This window comes from Rhyacophila brunnea, unplaced genomic scaffold (genome assembly GCF_057557595.1).
Source record: "Rhyacophila brunnea isolate RB1 unplaced genomic scaffold, BYU_Rbru_1.0 scaffold_13, whole genome shotgun sequence".
NCBI classification, from domain to species: Eukaryota; Metazoa; Arthropoda; class Insecta; order Trichoptera; family Rhyacophilidae; genus Rhyacophila; species Rhyacophila brunnea.
Window position 1 is genome coordinate 13,910,203 of NW_028232785.1, and position 12,626 is coordinate 13,922,828.

Genomic DNA, 12,626 nt, shown 5'->3' on the forward strand with positions numbered 1-12,626 from the left:
TTTATGTATTTGTTATAAATTAAACAACACATCGTGTATTTTATCATCCCAGCTAAATCCTCAATGTCCCATTTGTCATGAAAATGGTCTTCTTTTGGGCAATCATTATCAAACAATTGTCAACATTATTATTAGAGTTCCATCCATTTATAAGCACATAAATGCTATCAATATCAAATGTCAAAAATAATACTTACTTCAAATCATTCAAAACTTTATTATTTTTACTTAACAATATTATATTTAGGTCTACAACAATAAAATAATATAATTAAAATTATTTATATTATGTACCCGCATGAGCGAGTGATAACGTGTCACATGATCTTTTTTCAACATTTGTGTTTGGATCCAGAGCATGGACATGGACGTATATTCAGCAAGGGGATAACATATTGTGTTATATCTCATTGATCGAGAGGTGGCTAAAATGCACGTCTAATTGTAGAGTCAAAGAAAAAAAGGAGCAAAAAAATAATATCGACAATATTTGAAAATTCATTTTTTTTAAAATACGAAGGTTATAACTGGTTACCCGGTTCATTATTCGTAAAATAATCGCTAACCGGGTAGTATTTTTCCTCAGGTTAATTAGAAGCCCTAGTCTTGACGGACAACTTGCTCTTTCAAATATAAAGCTAAATGTGATACTTTTATTTTCATTGAAACAAGCTCATCTATCACATTAATTAGTTATTTTCGTATAATAATTTTGTTACGTATATTGTATAGGTATATCAGCAAATACATAATTTATAAAATCATTTTGATAATACAAATACATGTAAATATGTGCATTTAGTTCATTTTCGTATATTGTTATAATATGTATTTCATTATTTCTCAAACAAAAAATACTACACCCGCGGGACTTGATTCTGTATCTCCTGGGTTCCCGCCAGTATGCTTTTCCAATCAGCCACGGGCATCTTAGTTAATTACGACGTTTTTAACTAGTGGTTGTTACATAAAACGCTTATCGAATTGCGTTATATAATGTTGGCTATCGGTTTGAGTACAAAATGATTTTTCTAGTGTTTATATGCATGAGGTATTTTCAAATTATGTTTATTTCAATATATAGAAAGTTCTATTCTCAAATCTTGTGTCCCATTCGTAGAATAAAAAAAATAGTTAAATATATTAAATTGTCCGATTTAAATAGGTCTTCGCCAGCAGGTCATGTTATGTAAATTTGTATAACTAGATTTTCACTGTAAATCAATGGTCTTTCACAAAGATAAATCATTTAGTGTGATTTCATGGTTGAATGAAAAATAATATTGAAAAATTTAAGAGGTTTTTCACCGGGATGCGTTTCATTTTCAGTAAATTCAGTAAAGGGATGTTATACAAGAGGATTTAATTGCATTTAACATAACACGTAATTATTTTTCACTTGAATGAGTCGTTTTGTGTGACTTCATCCGACTAGATTTTATACACGAGTAACCACATTGATCACATTTAAATGGCTTCTCTTCAGAATGAGTCATTTTGTGGGATTTCATGTTTTCTGATTTTATACACGAGTAATCACATTGATTACATTTGAATGGCTTTATACCAGTATGTGTCATTATATGTAATTTCAAATGACTAGATGTTTTACAAGAATAATCACATAGATCACATTTAAATGGCTTCATACCAGTGTGTGTCATTATATGTATTTTCATGGTACCCGATCTTTTAGAAGAGTAATTACATTGATCACATTTAAATGGCTTTTCATCGGAATGTGTAATTTTGTGAACTTTTAGATCATGGGATGTTAAACAAGAGTAATAACACTGATGACATTTAAATGGCTTAATACCAGTGTGCGTCATTATATGTTTTTTCATGTTACCAGATTGTTTACAAGAGTAATCACACTGATGACATTTAAATGGATTTATACCAGTATGTGTCATTATATGTAATTTCAAATGACTAGATGTTTTACAAGAATAATCACATAGATCACATTTAAATGGCTTCATACCAGTGTGGTTCATTATATGTAATTTCATATGAGCAGATTTTTTACAACAGTAATTACATTGACCACATTTAAATTGTTTTTCCCCAGAATGTGTCATTCTATGTAATTTCAGTAAACCAGATCTTTTACAAGAATAATCACATTGGTAACATTTAAATAGCTTTTCTTCGGTATGTGTCAGTTTTTTCATTTCAATAGAATAATTAGATTCATCGCTTTTAAATGGCGTTTGACAAAAGAAATTGCTTTTACTACGTTTACTCTGTTTTACATCCTTATTAGTGATTTTATGGTTTATATTTTTATGCAACACTTTGTGAAACTAGAGCAAATCTAACGATGCAAAAAAATTATCACATATACCACACACAAAATTATTAACATGAAAATATTTTTTTTCCAACTCTATAACAGCCACTAATTCGGGGAATGATTTAGAAACATTTCGTTTAACAGTGCCACGTGTTTTTTTAAACCTTTTGTTATAATCTTCGAGTTCTTTTTTAATATCTTGATCGTCAATTTGTATGATGCCATCAATTTTCTCTTTTTCCGACGACCTGAGAATTGCTGCGTTATCCTAAAAAAGCATTTATAATATAATTATTAGCACAGCACGATCTAGACAGCATAACCATTTTTAAACTTTCATCCGCATTATATGTATGCTGTTGATTATCTACTGAAGTTGCGAAGACTGCACTAAGATGAATAGGAACAGTTAAGTAGGTAGGTACCTAAACTTGTATGTATAGGTATATAGTTCAAATAATAGTATTACCTGTTTTCCTAGGCTATATTCTGAATAGCAACAACTTGGTTGAGGAACTTTATAATTAAACGGGGGCATTGTATCTTCAATAAACTCTTTCTTGATGTCCACTCGCTGAAATTCGGGTTCCGATTTTATATTTACCATGTCTCTTCTTTGATGGTTCTGAAAAAAACAAAAACTTATTATTATTTCATTAAATCTAGCTTACTTTATGGAATATAACTCACTTTTATATGATTTATAATAATCAGTATATTCATCGGAGAACCAATATTTCCCAGCTGCAACACGGTTTCTTAAGCTCGATGCTGTACATATATCCGTTTACAAGTTAGAGTTGAGAAAAGTGTTCTTTATTTTTTAATGAATTACATGGTAATAAAATCTTTATTTGCGTTTATCTCAAAACTATGTTATTGTAGATAGGACACTGTTATCTTAAAACCCCAAACAATGCTATCCAAATATATATATTATGTTTCTGTAATCATTATTAATAACTGTAGGTATGTCATTGTTTTTTCGTACAAGGTAGTTGTTAGTAATTTTCAGTAATCACAAACAACACAAATGGTGTCCTCACCGGGTAGGTATCGAACACATAGCTCTCGGATAGAAAACCAGTGCCTTACACATTGCACCACGAGAGCAGCCTTGACCAAATGGTTGGAATCTGTCAAATAATATCGTTTACTGCATTTAGATGAATTGGATCAGTGCAGTAATAATATGTTTGTCTTCGCGCAATCGATAGATAGGTACACATTACATATACGAGGGTGGGTCAATAAGTCCTTAGAAAAGCCGACAGGTGGCGCGACTAGTACTGCAATCGGTTTGTTTTCATGCAGCGGCACTACCGATTCAGTATGCTGCGAAGTTTCAATCAGATTGGTCGGGTTGTTGTGTGTTTCTCGTACATTTAAAAAAAAAAATTTGCTTGTGGAAAATGGAAAAATGGAAAATGGAGAAAATTGAGTTTAGAGTTGTTATTAAACATTTTAATATAAAAGGGTTAACAGCAAAGGAAATAAAAAATGAGTTGGATTTAGTTCACGGCATATCTGCTCCTTCACTTGCAACTATTTATAACTGGTTAAATGAATTTAAACGTGGTCGTACATCAATAAAGGATGAACCACGCTCAGGACGTCCTGTAGAGGTGACTACACCAGAAATGATCAATAAAATCCACGATATGGTGTTAAGTGACCGAAGATTAAAGTTGAGTGAGATAATTGAGGTTACAGGGATCTCAAAAAGTAGCGTCATTTCTATTTTACATGACAAATTGGGCATGAAAAAAATTTCTGCAAGATGGGTGCCGCGTTTGCTCACAGTCGACAATAAACGCAGTAGGGTGGTGGCCTCTAAAGCCCTGTTGTCGCTCATGCAACGCAATCCGGATGAATTTTTTCGTCGCTTTGTGACTGTAGATGAAACATGGATACACCACTATACTCCCGAGACGAAAGAACAGTCAAAGCAGTGGATTGCGAAGGCAAACCATGTCCAAAGAAGGCGAAAACCTTAAAATCAGCTGGTAAGGTTATGGCTACTGTATTTTGGGATGCACGTGAAATTATTTTCGTTGACTATTTGGAAAAAGGAAAAACAATAACAGGGGATTATTATGCATCTTTATTGGACCAGCTAAAAAACAAAATTGAAGAAAAACGGCCTCATTTAAACAGGAAAAAAATCCTCTTTCATCAGGACAATGCCCGTGTTCACACATGTTTACGATCAATGGCTAAAATTGAAGAATTGAAGTTCGAATTGGTCGACTACCCACCGTATTCGCCAGATTTAGCCCCCAGTGACTTTTTCCTTTTCCCAAACTTAAAAAAATGGCTAAGTGGACAACGTTTTTTTTTCAAATGAAGAAGTCATCGATCGGACAAATGCTTATTTTGAGGACCTTCCGAAAACTTATTTTTCTGACGGTTGAAAAAAAATTGAGAAACGTCTAACCAAGTGTATTGAGCTCCAAGGAAATTATGTTGAGAAATAAAAAAAAAATACAAAAAAAAAACCTGTTTTAATGCTTTTTTCTAAGGAATTATTGACCCACCCTCGTACCTAACCATTAAAACAGTAACAAGTAAAAAATAATCCAGTATATATATCAGCTATTATCAAAATTCCAATAATAAGAACTGAAATATTAGCATATAAAATATTTCAATTAATGTCAAAATAATATGATTAACTTTTTGAGCTTTTCGTATAGAAAAAAAAGAATTCACAAGCCAATTATTTGTAATTCCATGAGGTAGATGGTGGATTTATTTAACGATTTGGATACCTACGTTTAATATAGTTAACCTAGGTCCGCGTAATTTTGCAACGCTTACAGATAAATAAATACGTGTACGAAATTAATGACAATGTCCGCAAACATAAGCAAAAACCAATGAATACCTACATAACCCGTTTACACGTGTATGGATTTACTGCTGACAGTACGTATTATCACGGCCATAACAAGAAAATGTACGTGTAAACATGTTGTAGTATTCGGCAGTTGCAAAATTGCATGCATGAATCAAAAAGTTCAGAAGCTTCTGAATTTTCACGCGACAGTTGGAATTGCTCGATATCTGCGTCTGCGCAGTAGAACGATAGTAGCGAACCTGCCGGCAAAAAACAAACTAAACCGCTCAGCGAGTCATTTTAATGACAACCGATTTTTATGACTGTCAAATGGTACCAAACAATGACAGCGTCTCGCTTATTCTTGAAGAATGAAATTGGAGAGACAGTCAGCACTTAAAATACCCACTATTGCTGCAAGTAAATCCATAGACGTGCACAGGCGCTATAAAATACATAAGCTTTATAAAACTAACCTCAAAAGCAAAACTGGAACCGTCGGCAATCTCTTGCTTTATATAATTATTGGTCACATGGTTAATTTGATGGTTTAAGGGCACCTGCCATTCTGCATTAAATTCGAATTCATCCGGCTCGCGTTTCACGTCCATCTTTCGAATGGAAAGCGTACGTTGGATTATCGTAGCAGACTAAAAACGTGCAGGTGGCAGATGATACTCTTTTGACAGTTCTGACAATGGCACACTTTGACGGGCTTTATCCATAGATAAAAATGCTGATAGTATTGCCATATATATTATAATCATTACGCAACAGAGATATTCAATTTGTGGGTATAAAATTATTATTATATCAGGCAACTGTGCCGGTGACGCCACGTGGGGCTAGGTATTCCATGAGTTGCATAGGGTCGGCATATTATTGTTAAGTGTGTAGAATGGAGGAGTGAATATAATTAACATTAAACTTTTGGCAGCATTCGCGGTTATCAGGTTAACAGACGATGCAGTTGCTTCATTAGAAACAATTGACATTTAAGTTTAAAAAAATAATCAAAGCATGAACATCCTAAAACTAACCTCAAAAGCAATGCTGGAACCGTCGGTAATCTCTTGCTTTATATAATTATTGGTCACAGGGTTAATTTGATGGTTTAAGGGCACCTGCCATTCTGCATCAAGTTCGAATTCACCCGGCTCGCGTTTTACGTTCATCTTTCGAATCGAAAGCGTACCTACGTTGGATTATCGTAGCAGATCAAAACCGTGCAGGTAGCAGTTGATATTCTTTTGACAGTTCTGACATTGGGACGCTATGACGGGCTTTACCATAGACAAAAGATGATAGTATTGCCATAATAATTATATTATATTGTAAGCATTACGCAATAGAGATATCCAATTTGTATCAAATTATTATTATATGTAACATCCTGTTGGGGCTAGATAGATCAAGAGTATAGCATAGGGGCGCCATATACTTGTTATTTCTCGTTGTTTATACATATTTTTAAAGTAACAACTGTCACTCTGACGTTTAATCGTTTGTTTACGTAAGGAATTGCAAATTGCCGACAATAATAAATTCGACGGGAATAACAACAGAACAATAAAATTCTACTAACAAACTTGCGTTTGTATACAGCTGACTGATTCGCAGCTATTTCCATACTTGTTATGTTGTTTATGTTACGTATGTAATAATGTAACAACATAACGTATGTTATGTTGTTATTACATACGTTATGTTGTTTATGTTTACGTAACATTATTATGTTTTTTTCGTTGAATAAAAAATAGTTTGATAAATTGTCACATTTAAATGGGTTTTCGCCAGTATTTCATGTTATGTAAGTTTGTATATCTAGATCTTATACATGATCTTTAGCATGCTCCGTAGTTAAATGGTTTATCACAAGAATAATTCATTACGTGTGATTTCATGGGACTAGATGTGATTAAATGAAAAATTACATTCACCGCGATGAGTAGATTTAAGGTTTCATGTTCGGTAAATTTAGTGACGGGATGTTATACAAGAGGATTTAATTACAATTAACATGTTTAATTATTTTTCAATAGGATGAGTCATTTTGTGTGATTTCATATTAAAAGATTTTCTACAAGAATAAGCACTAAAATATCACATTTAAATGGATTGTCATCAGAATGTGTTATTTAGTGAAATTTCGTATTACCAGATGTTATACATATCACTAAATTGATGACATTCAAACAGCATTATACCGGTATGTATCATTAAATGTAATGTGATCCGAGATCTACTACATAAGTAATCATATTGATCACATCTCAATTACTTTTCACCAGAATGTGTCATTTTGTGTACTCTCAGATAACGGGAAAATGTACAAGAGTAATCACACTGATGACATTTGGATGACTTTATACCAGTGTGCGTCATTTCGTGTAATTTCATCTGACTTGATCTTTTACACGCATAGGAACATTGATCACATTTAAATGGCTTTTCATTAGAATGCGTAATTTTGTGTATATTCAAGTTATAAGATGTTAACGATGAATAATTACATTGTTCACATTTAAATGGCTTTCCACCAGAATGTATCATTTTGTGTAATTTCATGTGACTAGATGGTTTACACGAGTAGGAACATTGATCACATTTAAATAGCTTTTTACCGGAATGTGTCATTTTATGTAATTTCATGTTACCAGATGTTATACATGCGTATACACATTGATCACATTTAAATGGCTTTATACCAGAATGTGTCATTTTGTGATTTTTCATATAACCAGATTTTTTACAAGAGTAATTACACTGATCACAGTTAAATGGTTTTATACTAGAATGAATCATCATAATATGTGATTTCATGTAGAACGATGTTTTACAAGAATAATCACATTGATCACATTTAAATGTTTTATACCAGTATGTGTCATTTTGTGTCGTTTCATGTTACCAGATAAACATGAGGATTCACATTGATCACATTTAATTGGCTTTCTACCAGTATGTTTCTTTTTGTGTCGTTTCATGTTACCAGATCTTGTACATGAATAATCACATTGATCACACTTAAATGGCTTTATACCAGAATGAGTCATCTTGTGTGATTTTATATGGAAAGATGTTTTACAAGAATAACCACATTGATTACATTGAAATACCTTTTCTCCGGTATTCAGCAATTTAAATATTTTCGTGTCACTAGAATAATTAGATTCATCGCTTTAAAATGGCGTTTGACAAGAGAAATTGCTTTTACTACGTTTACATTGTTTTACATCCTTATTAGTGACTTTATGGAAAACATTTTTATGCAACACTTTGTGAAACTCGAGCAAGTCTAACGATGCAAAAAAATTATCACATATACCGCACACAAAATTATTAACATGAAAATATTTTTTTTCCAACTCTATAACAGCCACTAATTCGGGAAATGATTTAGAAACATTTGGTTTAATAGTGCCACGTGTTTTTTTTAACCTTTTGTTGTATTCCTCGAGTTCTTTTTTAACATCTTGTTCGTCGATTTGTATGATGTCATCAATTTTCTCTTCTTCCGACATAGAGGACGATTTGAGATTTGCTGCGTTATCCTAAAAATCATTTATAATATAATAATTAGCACCACACGATCTACACAGCGAAATCGTCTTTTAAACTTTCATCCGCATTACATGTATGCTGTTAATTATCTACTGAAGTTACGCAGATTCCTAGTTGAGCTAAACGATGCGAAAATAATTTGAAAAACTTTCGTTTTAAGATACATGTCGTTTTCATAATAGAGAACGTGGATGTCGTTATCCTGTTTGTTGTACGCTCTAATTCAGATTTCAATTTGATCTCGATTGGCCTTGACTATTTACGTATGGTTCACATTTCATAGTAAAAAAAAGATTTTGATCCGAATGATCAAAGTGAAGAAGCCTTTTGTTTCACTCTGCATGTACCTAAGTGTGTTTGGCGTCCTTCAGAATATCGATTTGAGTTGGCCGTAGTGTAGTTTAGCGTGAATTAACTATTGTTTTAACTCAACCAACACCCCATTCCCTAAGGGAGTAGAGTAAAAGTTGGTACTACATTTTGGTACAGTAGAGAAAAATTGCACAATGGAAGAGTAGGTACCTTTGCTAGTGGCATTCCCCTTCTGTTGATTTCTAAGACACAGTGGTACTCACTGTTTATAATGACGCCTCGTGTACGGCTATTTTCTGTTTTGTTTATTATCGCGTTAAAAAATATTGGATGAGGTTGACCAGTAGTTAATCAAGCAAAAAACAAAAAATTGACGGTTGATAACTTGACTCAACTTATTATATGCACGTAAACGTGAAAATACTATACCAACTCAGGTATAGTAGAGCAGTTTTGCTACTTTACTCTGTTCTACTACAAAAGTTCTGGAAAAAACTGGGGATGTGACACATACGTTCATAAGTAAAGTACTATATTCACCTACATAGTTAAAAAGACAATGCGAATCGTACGCAGAACGTTCTCTTCCAAGGCGCGTTCCAAAAATAACACACCTCTTTCCATCAAATTGCTTACTCAATGTCATTGTTACTCATTGATAGTAACTTTCAAAATTGTTATCTTACCTTCCGCATCATACTAATATAAACCCCCATTAACGAATGAGTTGGTTCAAAGAAACGATATCCATCAAATGGCAAATAGTGAGGTATATTTATCTAGACCAGCGGTTCAAAACCCGTAAGCAACACGTTTCTCGCGTACCGTTTTAATGGTTTAATTAGATTTTCTGAAATTCAATCAATAGTTTCATTCATTTTAAGTCCATCCGATGATATGAATACTTCTGAAATAACACAAAAGATTGCAAGTGTGTTGAATAAAAATGTCGTTTTCGATTTCAATCTGATCTACAATTAAAAACAAGAGTATCACAAACTTATTTTTGGACACTTGTGAATGAAATAAAAATTCCACTTGTAAAGGAAATTTTTGAAATATTAAAGTCCTGCTTAGGATAAAGTGTTTGTACTGTATTTTTTTAATTTGTAGTAGATTACAAGTAGTATTAAACAGTAGTAGTGCAATATTATTGTGTTTTCTTTCACCTATTGTGCTGATTTTTTCAAAAAAAGGTCATCGTTCTGTGTAGCTCGCCTAAAATTTTTAAATTTTTAATTTGCTCGAGATAGACTAAAGGTTGGGCACCACTGATCCAGAACAACGGTGGCGAACGTATGGCAAGCAAAAGAATTTTAGATGAAATGAAATTATTAAAATATATTTTCATTTATCTTCATCACACTTGCAATATTGAACTTGAGTCGGCCGGACGGTCGTCATTGTAATAATATGAACATTTGGTTTAAATGGTTTGTCACCAGGAAATGTTTTTAGGTGATCATAGGTGACAATAATTGTAAATGTATGATAATCGTATTTAAATAGATTTTTCACTGGAGCGTTACTACGAATATCTTATCGCGTACGCATAAAAGGGTTCCCCATCGCTGTCATAGATTATAGGAAGATGCATATTATTACCTATCATATCAGTACTTGTAATTTGAAAATTTTGCAATAAAAGTACTTAAATGTAAACCTTACGTTGTATTCTTCGAGTTCCTTTTTAATGTCATGTTCATCAATGTGTATGTCGGAGTAAATTTCCTCTCCTTCTGACAAACACAAATTCGATTTAGCCATAACGTTTCTGGTGGTAACCTAGAAAAACAAACAGAAGACAGATCGTATTTTTAACAGAAAAATAAATATTATTTTGATTTTGACGAGTTTCCGGGTAAAACACTTGTGAGAATATCACGGAGGCAGTGGTCGGAATAGAAAAGTCTATGAACCGAAGCGCTCGGTAATTTTTAGAAAATGTTAATGACGAAGAAGTTTTTTTATATGTACTTAGATACATTCCTAACTACCTTAGTTTGCAAAAAGTCCCCACAAATACCAACTGTGATGGTCCACATCCTGCGAATTACAAAGATTATCTGAAAACGCCTCACTTTGGTATAAACCTTTATAAAGAGTCATGGCCAACGTCTTGGAATAGACAGGTAACCACTAATGCAGCGGCCATATTTACCCAATCCGGAAATTCACTTTACCAATAAGGCAACCTCTCCCAATTGCTCCCAAAGTTTTAACCGGCGAGGTACTCATTGAGAAACTCAGAGCTACCGCGGCCCAAAGCATACTTTTAGCATACACATAGTAACAGCATACTTTTTAGCAATCAAATCAAAATGACTTCTAGTGACCAATGTTCACCTTAAACCCCTTATAGTTAACCACACCGCCAACAACTCTGCAGATTCCTTACTGGAATGCCAACAAAGGATTAGTAAACAAAATAAAGATAAATTGTTTATTCAGAGTCAACACAAACATAGTCACCTCGAAACTAAACAGCCCCGAACCACACACTGTCATAATCAAACGTATCAAGAGGCTCTACGTGTAGTTGTGAAGCATCAGCATTTTTTACGCCTGGGAATGTTTCAGGAGCAGATGAGGTCACCACACACTTAATTGAACGTAATTATGCATAATGTTGCCAGTCCACAATAATGTCGACCTGAGATAATGGCACTTTAGCAACATGATATTAAAAACGTATGTAAAATGTAAAATTGTTAATAGTATTTTATTTCAAGAATATTTTTTTCGGCTTGGCTATTTTCCACAGAACGTAGAGAAAACCTTCTCGCATCTGATCTATATCATATCGCATTTTTTTATTTTTTGTGGACTGGCTACTTTCTGCATAACTATATCCGATTGTGCTTTGACTGAGTTTACAGAGACTTTGTAATAAAAAGCTAACAACATTGAGATTAAAGAGGTGCCATTTAGATATCTCTCCGTTTACATAGATATAAGTATAAAATAAGTATTTTGCGGTACCGACTCCGCAAATTCATAGGAGAAACCATTGTATAACTCCTATTTTCCCAGATATAGTTTTTCTTTCTTCCATCAGAACCATGGCGAAGGTCCGTGAGCTCTTCCTTCTAAGTAGGTATAAACAAGCGAAAAATACAGAAGGCGAGGATAAAATGCCGTTTGGCTTTAGTGCCTCATATTATACCTATGTATAATGAAATAGAAAGTCGAACTTCTTTAACGTTAAACGACATTTCGCATGGACATCGATTGCCACACACGTATACTGTATTTTAAACTGTTTGAAACTGTCAAATAATATCGGTTAACCTCGACTGCACTAAGATGAATAATTAGGATGTGGTCAGTTTAATGGCAATACACAAAAAACGACAGCAACAATTAAAAGACTTAGGTTTAAAAAAAACCAACCTCAAAAGAGCAACTGGGACCGTCGAAATTCTCGTGCTCTATATACGTATTTGTTTTCAGGTTATTTCGATGGTAGACGGGCATCTGCCTTTCTGAATCAGATTCGGATTCACCGGGTTCGCGTTTCACGTCCATTTTTTTCTAATTGAAAGCGTAAATTATATACAGAGAACGCTATCGTCGTATTAGCACAAAAGCCTGGTCAGGGGCAGTGTTGCC

At 33.5% G+C, this 12,626-nt stretch overlaps 1 long non-coding RNA gene across 1 annotated transcript; it reads right to left on the reverse strand.

Annotated features, from left to right (window-relative positions):
- Positions 1-7,109: 7,109 nt before the first annotated feature.
- Positions 7,110-12,626, reverse strand: LOC147076570 (uncharacterized). The gene is made up of 4 exons (XR_015069652.1): positions 12,408-12,626; positions 10,683-10,799; positions 9,701-9,864; positions 7,110-8,692 (listed from the first exon to the last, which is right to left on the reverse strand). It is a non-coding gene; the product is annotated as an uncharacterized LOC147076570 (long non-coding RNA).